The sequence below is a fragment of the Aquarana catesbeiana genome, linkage group LG01 (assembly GCF_042186555.1).
Source record: "Aquarana catesbeiana isolate 2022-GZ linkage group LG01, ASM4218655v1, whole genome shotgun sequence".
NCBI lineage: Eukaryota > Metazoa > Chordata > Amphibia > Anura > Ranidae > Aquarana > Aquarana catesbeiana.
The window spans coordinates 426,695,546-426,709,507 of NC_133324.1; the positions used below are offsets into that span (position 1 = coordinate 426,695,546).

The following is a 13,962-nucleotide window of genomic DNA, read 5'->3' on the forward strand; positions in this document are numbered from 1 at the left end:
TCCCAAAAAAACGGTTGTTTTTAAAACTTTTTTTGCATTGATACATGTCTCCTGGGGCAGGACCCAGATCACCAAACACTTTTTATGACAATAACTTGCATATAAGCCTTTAAAATTTACACTTTTGATTTTTCATGTTAATGTCCCATAGACTTTAACGGTGTTCCGGTGGCTTTCGAATTTGCACCGAAAATCGCATATTGTTCAGTGTACGGCAGAACACCCGAACAACCAAAGTTCGACCAGAACTTATGCTTAGCCCGAACTGTTTGCCCATCCCTATTATACAGCTGTGAATAAAAAACCCATTTTCCCACCTCCATGAAAAATATCAAATGCCGTTATAGGCCACTATTGATTTAGTGGATTCATATCCGAAACCAATCTCCTCCTTGCACTGGCTCCCTTCTACACATCGCCCTACCACGATCGGGCCATGTTTGGCTCATTCCCTTCATTTATGGGATTCGATTAAATACTTTGCGGGTCTGATTTCCCCTCATCTTCCCTTACTCCAAATCCTTCACTGCCCATTGTTCCCACCAGGGTGTGATAACCCTCAGCAGTTCTCCTGGTGGATGGCAAACGGTTTTACGGACATTCACTCCTTGTTTACCCACACTAGGATAATCTCATTTGAGGCTCTACGTTCCTCCCATGAGATCCCTCTACAAGAACACTTTAGCTACCTACAGCTTCAAAATTTTCTCCAGAGGCTTATAAAATCTCGGCCTACCCCTTACACCTTGACCCCCTTTGAAAGTTTATGTAGGGTTTGACCCCAAACTACGGGTTTGATATCATCTATTTATTCCTCAATTTCCTCTAAAGAAAACCCAGATATGGTCTTATCACCTCCAGTGGCAAGCGGAGCTGGGGAGGCAGCTAGACCTGGAAGACTGGCAGGTCATGACTTTAACACTATCTAAATGCTCAAAGAATGTTCTTATTCTGGAAAATGCTTACAAGGTACTTTACAGGTGGAACTACACACTGGCTAGAAGGGCTCGTTTCATTCCAGCTTAGTCTCCTTTGTGTTTACGAGGGTGTTCTCAGGAGGGCACTATGCACACATTTGGTGGACTTGCCCGAGGTGTGCAGATTGTGGGTCAGAGTCTTTTCCCTTCTTCGTAATATACTCCATACTAACCTCAAAAGAGATCCCTACGAGGCTCTTTTCTGTAATCCGATTACAGAATTGCTTCATCCGGAAAACACCAGCTGGCACTGCACCTCTTTACTACAACCAAGCTAATAATAGAAAGGGCATGGAAGACACCAGTACTTAGTTTTCAGGTGGTTAAAAATCTCATGGACAATATAATGGTTGATCAAAAATTGACGGCTATCCTCTTAGGCACCCATGACAAATTCCTTTGGGTTTGGCAGCCCTGGGTTGATTATACTAAACCTTCTAGATTTGACACCATTCTTCTCTTTATTTAATGTGCTTCTGTTCCCCATCGCGAGGACCCCCCCCCCCTCTTAATTCCTCTCTTCTTTTCTAATCTTAGACCCTGCTTCTTCCTTATTCTCCCTTTCTTTAGCCATTTTTCTCATTCTTACCTTAAAATCAATCAAGCCACCAGGCATAGGCCTGGATGAGATGGTTACATGACTAGCTACCTAGTACTGTTCACAGTTATGCTCTCGTTAATATATATTTTTTGAATATCTGTTTAGTAATGGGCAATGGGCAATACCCTACTTGATATGTGGATGCTTTAGTTCTATACTTTAATTAATAACTCTCAGAATATTGAAATCACAGAATGCGATTTTTCCCTCCTGGATTTTACGTATGGCCTATTTTGGCATTCCTGGGACCTAAGTATTTCTAATTACTTTTATGTCATTTTATTGTATTTTTTTTTTTTTTATTTCTTTTAAAGTATGTTATCTTTCTATTATGTTTATTTACGATGTATCCTTTAAAATGTCAAGCAGTTTCGTTGCTATGGATATTAATAAAACTCTTTGTAAAACCAAAAAATCCCTCTTTCCTCCTGACTTGTCCCTCCTTTTAGTTTTTTTACAAGAATAGGCAATCACCCAAATGATCAGACAATGTTAGGCTGGCAATATACAGTTTGAATCTTGACCAGATCAGTAAACTTGCAGTTTACTGAACAGGAGCAAAGTTAGAAGCAATAATGCCAAACTGATTTAGGATGGCAAAGAGCATGCATAGACTGCAGAACAATATTTGGTCCACATGTCTTTTAAACAATAAAATGTATATACGTAACAGAGAGAACAATCCCTTTTTATTTAGCTCTTTATTTTTTATAAAATAAAGAAAAACTCCTTATAAAAATTACTCACTCCTACCATATCTTTAATGTTGAAAACTACAGCTTTCTGACATACACATTAACTATAATTTGTATCCATTTAGAGATGACAGCTGCAGAAGGACTTACTTATACACAGGATATACAAAGGGTCATGTTTAAACGGTGTACCTACTTGATACATACATGTGCAGTAATTGGTGACTAGACACAGTATGTATCATTAGGGTAGCACTTTAAACAAAATGCAGTTGACTGTAGGGATGTGCTTCTTTTCACTGCGTAAATGCTAACATAATTGATACCTAAAGCCGACAACTTCTGCTTTGCAAGATGAGTATTATCAGGGTCAATGTGCTGATAACCCAGAAGATGTTTATAGAAAGACCATTCAGAAACCATTTTAAGCGGTCATTTTTTTATGAAGTGACCTAATTCCTTTAAACCATCAGTATATTATTGCTACACATCTGATTGATAATTAGAAGAGCATTATTAATATAGCATTCCTTATAAAATGTTAATATATATGTTGCTATATTAGCAAATAATTTTAAATGAACTAGCTATTTAACCTTATAACTGTATTTCAGTAAAACTGGGAAAAATAAATGATCATTAACTTCCCTGGCGGTATGATTATTTCAGATTTTTGATGCTGAAAGCGGTACAATTATTTTGCACGGAAATTTGGTGTTTTATATTATAGGCCTGTAATTCTTAGGAATAAATCACTTAAATCTGTCCAAACAAGAGTCTAGTAGACATCCCAGGTATGATAAAGTTTGAAAAACGAAATAAAAAATTATAATATAATAAATAACTATAAATGATTATAACAAATAATAATATAATAATAATAAAAATTATTCAATAATGTAAATCAAATCAAAAACACTGAAATTTGCTCAGTTGCAGAATTGTTGCTTTCGTTACTTTCAGTGTTCGATGATGGATTTCCACACAAATCACTATCGCTCAATTCTGCAAGTGATTCTAATTTATTATCGCTTTTTTCTAGCTGGTCTAAAAGCACTTTTGACGTAAACGGACATTTTTTTGGTTGCTATGGACAATCTCCAGTTTCCTGGCAGAAAGAACAGTATTTATAATATAAAACTGCATGCAGGACACTGGACAAACCACTAGGGACAAAGGGGATGTGTAATTATTTGATACAGTACTGTAATCTGTAAGATTACACGTATACTGTATCTATACTATGTTCTTTACTTTTTGAATTTGGCGCTGAACTCTGTCCCTGTGCGTCAGAACGCTCGCAGGGAACGGAGCTCAGCACTGTAAATCGAGCAAGACACAGCGGCTCGCAGATCACAGTGGGGAGACATCGCAGGATCCAGGGGACAAGGTAAATAACCTCTACATGGATCCTGCGATGTGATCCCGAGTCTGGCTCGGGGTTACCGCTTTTGGTATTGAAAATCCACCCCGAGCCAGACTCGGGAATACCGCCAGGGGGTTAAAGTGGACCTTCGGTCATTTTTTCATCTTTTTATCTATTAAATCTTCTGCCCTTGTTGTTTTAACTTTGGATAGTAAAACTTTTTTTTCGGCCAGTAAATACCTTATACAGCTCACTTCCTGTTTCTTGTCTGGTCATTAGCCTAGGCTTATAACATCATGCACAGCTCTCTCTCTCTTTCACTCTCTTGAGAGTTTGCCAGCGGGGGAGGGATAAGTCATAGGAAAGCCAAGAAGAGCTGCAGAGCTGAAGGGGGCTGGATGAGGGCAGAGATAACAGGAGACTGCAGAGATCCATGTGTAATAATCTAGAGAGAAGATATGTGCGTGCAAGCAGTGGTGTGAATGTCTGTCTGTCTATCTGTGTGTGTGTGTGTGTGTGTCTGTGTGTCTGTGTGCCTCTGTGTGTCTGTGTGAATCCAGGAAGTGAACAGGCAGCAGCTTCAGCTGCCCACAGTTAAAATGGCTGCAGCCAGACTTAGTGAAGGGAGATTTCTGCAGCATATTTGACAAGTACCAAATCACAGTGTATTTAAAATAATATGCAAAGTGGTTGGAGGGAAGCTTCAGAATGGTAAAAATATTTTTATTACAAATTATGTGAGCAGACTGCAGTTCCTCTTTAAAGAATTATGATTTAAAACAACATCTTCTAGGTGAATTTGCATATAAATTTGCCAGGACTGCAAATCTCACACTCATAGAATTTGCCTTGAACACAAACCTCTTTTCTACATACTATGGTAGTGTGGTACCCCCCCAGTATATGCTTTCAGGATTCTCAACCAGGCAGGTTGAGGGGATCCAGGGTATTTGCTTGTTTGAGAGGAAACTGGCTTTTCAGTTTCCTCATTATTTAGTAAAGTCCACTTTGGAAACTGAGCCCGGGGATTTCTTAGAGATTCGGGTGGGATGAAATCCCCAGTCCTGGGTCCGGGATTTGAGACTCACTGGCACACTGATTGTTCAGGTGTGTGTGGGCCTTATATTAGAGTCAGGACCATGGTTCTGGGCTCCACCCTCCTGAGGAGTCCAGGCTTGCAAGGAAGAACCCAGAGAGTGCAGGTGTGAACTGAAGTAACCAGAGAGTGCAGGTGTGCGCTGAAGTAACCAGAGAGTGCAGGTGTGCACTGAAGTAACCAGAGAGTGCAGGCTGCAAGGTAAAAGCCAGAGACCTGAGTCTGAGGTCGATGACAGAAGTCAGGAGAGCTCCATGTGGGAGCCTGAGCGGTGGTGCGTCTGCTGCTGAAGAGAGCCAGGTGGCTCGGTATTTTTGTTTGCAATGCTGCATGTGTAAGCCAGGAGGCTAAATATCCTTTTATTTAAAGCTGATGGTGAAAACCCCTGCGAGGGAAACTACTTTTGTTTTCATTTCTGGAACTTTGTTTTTCTTTAATAAAAGTGGGACAAAAAGCCCTGAAAAGGAATTATCTGTGTGGACTGTTCTCGCTAGCGGGTGCTACACTTGAGCTAAACAACCCCCAAACCTCACAATACCTATTTTTTTTCCAATTTCCCTCCACTAATTAAACACTTTTGCTATTATCAAGATTCTGTGCTCCAATTCATGCTGATTTTACAGTATGTTTCAATTGATTTTTTTCCCTCATTTTAACGTCCCTTAAGAACTGATATTTCAGTTTTTGCTAGATGTTGGAGAGTTAAAATTGTCAGTACAGTGGCAGGACAGGTAAATATAAATTTTTAATAATTATCATTACTTTTTAATCTTGCAACCATGTTTCTTTAAAGTAATCAAGTACTGGACTTGTATTTATACTTTGGGGCTATTCATCCTGTGAAATTACATGTACATTTATTCTGCACAAATGGGGGCAAAGTTTAATGTTATTAGGCTATTTTCTTTTCAGTCAAATGTCATTCATTTATACAGGAAAATACCAAATTTGGTATTTAGATGGACTTATAAAAATAAACCTTTTTTTAATAAACACTTATTTGCTATTATTGTGAACACCATCTAGTGACTATAATGCAGTATTTTCCTGATTCATTCAATTCTGTAGGGATGAATACATTTTGACCTGGAGAGAAGGTATAATAATAACATTTGGTTTTATCCCCATTTTCACAGAATTCATTTGTATGCAGTTTTGCAGGATGAATAATGCCGCGTACACACGGTCGGACTTGCCAATGGGACAAGCTCCGTCTGAATTTCCGACAGAAGAATTTAGAGCATGTTCTCTATCTAAGTCCATTGGAAATGCTGACAGAAAAAGTCCGATGGGGCATACACACGGTCAGATTATCCGACCAAAAGCTCCCATCGGACTTTTTCTGTCGGAAATTCTGACTGTGCGTACGCAGCATTACTCTGCAATTTTTTTTATGAAGATCTCCCTTTTTTGTGATGAAACATATGCACAGTGTTGTGATAAGGCAGGTTATGACACGTGTTTTCATGTACTGACTCACAGTTTAACCACTTCAGCCCCGGAAGGATTTACCTTGCGTTTTTTTATTTTTTTCGCTATAAACAAAAAAAGACCAACAATTTAAAAAAAAAACAATATTTTTAACTTTTTGCTATAATAAATATACAAAAAAGGGGGATATATTTATGGCATTTTTATTATTAATTTTTTTTACTAGTAATGGCAGTGATCAGCAATTTTTAGTGGGACTGCATCATTGCGGCAGACAGATCAGACACTTTTTTGGGACCAGTAACATTTATACAGTGATCAGTGGTGCTAAAAATAGCCACTGATTATTGTATAAATTACACTGGCAGGAAAGGGGTTAACACTAGGGGTGATCAAGGGGTTAAGTGTTCCCTAGGGAGCTGTTTCTAATTGTGGGGGAAGTGGACTGACTGGGAGTAGAGAGAGATCGCTGTTCCTGATCACTAGGAACAGCAGATCTCTCTCTCCTCCCCTGTCAGAATGGGGATCTGTTTGTTTACATTGACAGATCCCCATTCTAGCTTTCTGTGGAGCGATTGCGGGTGGCCGGTGGACTTCGCAGCCAACAGCCATGTGCATCGGCTCCAGTGTCACAGTGTCACGCGCATGCCTACTATTGCTCTTAAAGTGGCTGACATACACCTACGGTGATTTGCGCCGCTGTGCCAACCTGCTGCAGTATAATGACGGTGGCTGGTTGGCAAGCGGTTAATGAACATCAGTTTGAATTATGTTGTATTGTCCTCTAAGCATTTTGCATGTCCCTCCCCCCCCAAAATAAAACCCACAAGCTTTATTTGTTGGCAAGCTAGTTTACTACATTAATATGTAAAAAATAAAAACACATAGTATCTGCATTTTACTGTATTATTCATTTCTATAGGCCTTAAAAACATGCACAAAAAGTCATTTATATGCATTATTCATAACACACTACACTACAGAGCTGAAATTTGAGTGGGCCTGGATGATTTGTATGAAATTCTATGTTTGCTTTGGTGTGAAAGTTGACTGCAATATACCCCATAGAGCTGCAATGTGACTTAGTGTTGAAAATGTTAACCACAATGCTCCACAACATTTGATGCATCAAGGTTTCTAATGTAATCAGACAGAAGAACAATTCCCAATACAGGGGGTCCCCTACTTACAAACATCCGACTTACAAACGACTCCTATTTACAAACGGAGGGAGACAACAGGAAGTGAGATGAAATCTACCCCTAGGAAGGGAAATTCACTCCTGTAAGAGTTAATATGGGAAAAAGGTGTCTCCACTGATGCTTTATCACCTATCCTTATTTCCCTAATAACCCCAAATTTTCAAAATCCAATTGTCATTGGGACAGAAAGTGAGGTGAAATCTTCTGAACAGGGGCACAGACAGCAAAACAAATGTTACAGGGGTGATAACCCTTCCCTATGCTATCTACAAAACTTAAAAATTTATTTTTTGGCTGGAGCTACACTTAAAAAATTTACCTGTTTCGACTTACAAACAGATTCAACTTAAGAACAAACCTAAAGTCCCTATCTTGTTTGTAACCCAGGGACCCCCTGTATACAGTACCACACATTTTAAACATATTGCCATAACTCAAACGGACTGTTCTGAAGAATGAGAAATATTATCAGAAAAAAATGTTACATTGCACAGTATCAGAGACACGTGAAAGAAAATATTTGAATAGTCAGTCATCTTGCAGATTACAGATATTAGAAAATATTTTCGGTATAGAAATTGCGAATCTATTTTTTTCTTGTAATAAATGGATTTTTCAGGCTCATCTAAACCCATTTTTTCAGTAAATCCAGCCAGAAGCTACCTACTGTGCCTATTGCAAACAGTTAGTGAGTTCATCTGAGCATGCAATGTAATAATCTTCAAAAGGGGGAAATCATGCATAGCAAATTTAGCCTTTCGGATATTCATTTCAGAAGTCAGTGAAAATCAAGCCTGGATTATATAACAGTATATGCAAACACCTAAGTTACATGTAGTCACACCCAAAAATTTCTTTGCATCATTCTGGCAAGATACATATAAGTTTTTAAATGTAGTGCTATTTGTTTTGTAAGTTAGAGTATATTTTAACAAACCTTAGAATATGTTTTAGATAAAATATTATAATACCCATTATTGTGTTATTTTTCTTTATCAGAGAGTATAAGGCATCATTACTGTGGGTATTCTGTTCATTGTGCTGAGTAGTGAATGGGGCTCAGTTGGCAGGTGTATAACAGGTGTTATTCATTAAAGTCTAAGTGCAAAGTGTCAGGCTGTATGTAGGAATTTTTTTAGTTGTTCACTGAAGACAATCAGTTCTCAGTAGGGCTGAAACAACTAATCGACATAATCAATTATGAAAATAGTTGTCAACTATTTTCATAATCGATTAGTTGGTCAGCCAATTAGTTGAACTGCATACAGAATGCAATATTTGTTTACATGTCAGAAAATACAGTGCAGTACACCCTCCATACATGTCAGTATACACAGTGCAGCACACATACAGCTCAGTACACTGTCCATACATGTCAGTAAGTGCCTGAGAGCTTGTGAATGTGTGAGACGCAATGCCTCATGGGAGATGTAGTCCTGGCAAGGAGAAGGAAGTGATTTGAAGTGATTTTAACAAGAAAAGCAGAACGGTAATATTATGCTGATATGGTGCCACATCCAATATTAGAAGTAGAAAAGAAAAGGCACACTTAAATACAATTGAAAGAGTATAAAGAGTATTTGTAGTAGAAAAAAAGTGTATTTGTTCATAACTAAACATAGTAGCTAAAATTATGCATATGAAAAATGGAATCTCTAGACAGTTCATAATATTGTCACCATATTTGCGAGAAAAACCTATATGAAGTCCTCTTGCACGCCACGCGTTTCAGTGTACAAACTTTCTCCTTCTACAGGGGTATACGAAGCAGAAAATATATATAGTTTTTGGTGACAAGGAGAATAAAACATGCCATCATATTGCATTTAAAAACATCAGTACTTTGCTGGATGTCAGGACGTGAGGCTGGCTGTTTCAAGGACTCTGTCTTAAGTTGCTGTCACCCCTTCTAATAATACAACTTCTTCTGCTTTGGCTGAGCTTATCGGCTTTATTCAGGTTTTTGCTGCTTTGGCCCCAATAAATCCCTTTGGCCATTTCCCCTCTGTGGGGGGTGGAGGGAACGATAAGCCGGTTCCTTGGGTGATCCAATTCCATTACTCAGTCCCTCAGAGACTCCTTTAAAGCCTATGTGTTTTTGAAGTAGAGAATCAACAGACACAGCTCTTACTGTTATATGTATCTCTTCTGTTTTTAAACACAATATGATGGAATGTTGAATTCTCCTTGTCACCAAAAACTATATATATTTTCCTCTTCATATATCCCTGAAGAAGGAGAACGTTTGTACTCCGAAACACGTTGGGTGCAAGAGGACTTCATATATGTTTTTCTCGCAAATATGGTGACAATATTATGAACTGTCTAGACATTCCATTTTTCATATGCATAATTTTAGCTACACTAGCCAATCAACATCTAACTTCAACTTGTTCAATTAAGCTTTGACTGAAAAAAAAAAACTGGAAGTTGATTGGTTTCTACACAGAGCTGCACCAGATTTTGCATTCTCCAGCTTTAGTAAAGCAACCCCACAGTTTGAAGTACATACTAAAGAAAGATCACTCTTTCATCATTCTAGTTCAACACAATCTTATTGGCTTGCAAAACTTACTTCATTAGGATAAATAAAAGAAGGTTCTGAAAACAACATCTGTTTACTGTTCAAGACCTGCTCTTTTAAACTAGTACCATACAAAAAATGCATTACCTTACACCAATGGGAAAAGCCAAACATTTTTATGATTGCCTTCAAGTCCTGTTAGACAGTGTTAGATACAGTAGAGTCAGACTGCATTTTTGAACAGAACCTGAATGTAACAGAAACCCACTACTTTGTAACAAGTATAGTATATGAACCAAGACCAACAAATCTGATGTAGTGTATTACTGTATGAAGCTGTTTGGATTTTGTATCCATTTCTTATGACTCTTTTCTAACTGACTAAAACTAAAATGAAGATTCTGATATGCAAGAATCCCGAAGCATAGAAACTCATTCCACATTAGTCTTGGTTCATATGCTGGAAACAAAGCAATGATTGTTCCTAAAGTCTTTGGTGGAGATCTTTTTTGAGTAGAGAAACCTAATGTGTTGCATAGTTTTGCACATATAAGGGACTCTGAGGTTTTTGGATCTCCATAGCTGACATAATGCAGTTTCAGAAATAAGCAGAACTCTGATCCCACATTCATCAGACCAGTCGAAAGCAGATTTATTGGCCTGCAAAATGTCAATTTATCAGGATAGGTAAAAGAAGGTCCTGACATCAACAACAGTTTCACATGTGAAATGTGCTCTTCACGGGATTCTTCAGGGATTCTGTAGTGCTGAGTGGCTCCATATCTATACTTGCACTGTGTCAAATGCATGAATCAAAGGAAGAGGACAGCACTCCTTCCATTGTTCAACCTTGGTAATAGATGGGTGCTCATAGTGGCTGTAGCAGATGGTGCTGCACAAATCACAGTTTGGTTAGTGCCAGTTTGGCATTATGTTGGGGCGGTTCCTTGTACTGTTCCCACTGATGAGTGAGCACTGAGCCACATGGGCTTGCTAGGCAACAATTATGTCACTGCCAAGTTTTCAATATCACTGGGGGGGGGCTGGGTGTTTAGTTCTGCACAGTCATTCATGTATATATTAATGTCCAATCAAACACTTTTTATTGAGGTTAAATATTTTTTTTCCTTGCACATATACAAACAGCACAATACAAATACCTATACAAAACAAAAAATGTAATAATTAAAAATAAATTTATTTTAAATAAATAAATACAATTAACAATAACAATAATTTTTTCGGGTATATAGCAGTCATCGCTGAGAAATGTTTTCTGTAACATTACAGAACAATCAGTAATTCAATTAGGTTTTACATCATAGACCCATCATAGTGCAGCAACATTACTGACAGAATTAGAAGGAACATCCACACTAGTGGATACTATATGCAGTATGGAGAGGAGAACCAAGAAGACCAAATCTTATTAAATTTATTCAGACCACTCCTGGGCTTACAGTATAAATAAGTTGCTCTCTATCCAGCACAGCATTTACCGCCTAGTTCTGAGTTGTCAGTATGACCCTGTGCATCTCAAAGACAATGGCATATTTGACTGATGTGATTTTTCACTAATAAATAAGTGTACAGTGGGATGGAAAGTATTCAGACCCCCTTAAATTTTTCACTTTTTGTTATATTGCAGCCATTTGCTAAAATCATTTAAGTTCATTTTTTCCCTCCTTAATGTACACACAGCACCCCATATTGACAGAAAAACACAGAATTGTTGACATTTTGCAGATTTATTAAAAAAGAAAAACTGAAATATCACATGGTCCTAAGTATTCAGACCCTTTGCTCAGTAGTTAGTAGAAGCACCCTTTTGATCTAATACAGCCATAAGTCTTTTTGGGAAAGATGTAAAAAGTTTTTCACACCTGGATTTGGGGATCCTCTGCCATTCCTCCTTGCAGATCCTCTCCAGTTCTGTCAAGTTGGATGGTAAACATTGGTGGACAGCCATTTTTAGCTCTCTCCAGAGATGCTCAATTGGATTTAAGTCAGGGCTCTGGCTGGGCCATTCAAGAACAGTCACGGAGTTGTTGTGAAGCCACTCCTTCGTTATTTTAGCTGTGTGCTTAGGGTCATTGTCTTGTTGGAAGGTAAACCTTCGGCCCAGTCTAAGGTCCTGAGCACTCTGGAGAAGGTTTTCGTCCAGGTTATCCCTGTACTTGGCCGCATTCATCTTTCCCTCGATTGCAACCAGTCGTCCTGTTCCTGCAGCTGAAAAACACCCCCACAGCATGATACTGCCACCACCATGATTCACTATTGGGACTGTATTGGACAGGTGATAAACAGTGCCTGGTTTTCTCCACATATACCGCTTAGAATTAAGGCCAAAAAGTTCTATCTTGGTCTCATCAGACCAGAGAATTTTATTTCTCACCATCTTGGAGTCCTTCATGAGTCTTGCAGGTGAGGCTTCCGTCGGGCCACTCTGCCATAAAGCCCCGACTGGTGGAGGGCTGCAGTGATGGTTGACTTTCTACAACTTTCTCCCATCTCCCACTGCATTTCTGAAGCTCAGCCACAGTGATCTTTGGATTCTTCTTTAACTCTCTCACCAAGGCTCTTCTCCCCGATAGCTTAGTTTGGTCAGACGGCCAGCTCTAGGAAGGGTTCTGGTCATCCCAAACATCTTCCATTTAAGGAATATGGAGGCCACTGTGTTCTTAGGAACCTTAAGTGCAGCAGAAATTTTTTTGTAACCTTGGCCAGATTTGTGCCTTGCCACAATTCTGTCTCTGAGCTCTTCAGGCAGTTCCTTTGACCTCATGATTCTCATTTGCTCTGACATGCACTGTGAGCTGTAAGGTCTTATATAGACAGGTGTGTGGCTTTCCTAATCAAGTCCAATCAGTATAATCAAACACAGCTGGACTCAAATAAAGGTGTAGAACCATCTCAAGGATGATCAGAAGAAATGGACAGCATCTGAGTTAAATATGAGTGTCAAGATTCCTCTTCTTGAAAGGCAAGCTCGGTAGAATGGAGTGTACATTGGCAAATATATATGCCCCGAACAAGAACCCGATTAAATATCTAATGGATATCTTGGATAAGCTAATGGACTTCAAGAGTGAGTACGTGATCCTGATGGGTGACATGAACTTTTGTGTGGACCCAAGTCTGGACAGTGCGTCCCGTGTGTAGGAGACAAATAACATACAACTGAAAAGGGTAAAACGTAAATTACATGTGTCAACTAATAGACATAGAGGATTCTTAACCCTAAAAAACAAGATTTCTCGTTTTTCTCTCCTGTACACAGGACGTACTCATGGATAGACTATATCTTTGTCGAACATAGATTGATTGAGTGGGTGAAACATGCTGACATAGAAATATCAACACTATCAGACCACTCTCCGGTAAAAATGAAAATGGGGTTCCGGGTATTTTCAGACAGTTACACGACTGGCACCTCAACGAGCAGCTTATTCAAGATGAGGAGACTTCAGAAGCGGTAAAAAAGGAATAAGAACAATATTTTGAAAGCAATGCTACAGGAGAGGTTGCGGGGTCCTACCTGTGGGAGGCATAAGGCCTACATAAGGGGGATTCTGATAAAAATAGGATCAAGTAAAAAAAAAAGAGAGATCTGAGAAAATTAAAAAATTAGCAGAAGAGATTTTTAGAATAGAACAGGAGCATAAGAAATATCAGAGTAACCATACGGAAATATATCTAAAGCTAGTTAGGAAAAGGGATGAACTGAAAGATCTCATAGATCAGGAAACAACAAGAGTCTTTATTAGAATATCTAAAGAAAGGTATCAGTGGGGAAATAAGGTCAGCAGAAATTTAGCCCGGATGTTACAAAAGAAAAAATCCTTAAATTTTATAGACAAAATTCGAACAAAAGGAGGGGAAATGGCTTATACCACTAAGAGAATAGCGGAAACATTTAAAAATTACTATCAGGACTTGTACGCGGTAGCACATGATAGGGGTCAGATAGGAGATAAAAAAAGAAATAAAAAACTTCCTAGAAATAGCAGAACTACCCAAAATCCCATAGAGTATGAGAATAGTTTTAGAGTCGCTGATAACAGAGGAGG

General features: G+C 38.7%; 1 protein-coding gene across 9 annotated transcripts in view; it reads left to right on the forward strand.

Annotated features, from left to right (window-relative positions):
* Positions 1–13,962, forward strand: part of LINGO2 (leucine rich repeat and Ig domain containing 2) — a 3,171,904-nt gene that overhangs the window by 321,500 nt on the left and 2,836,442 nt on the right. The window lies entirely within an intron of this gene.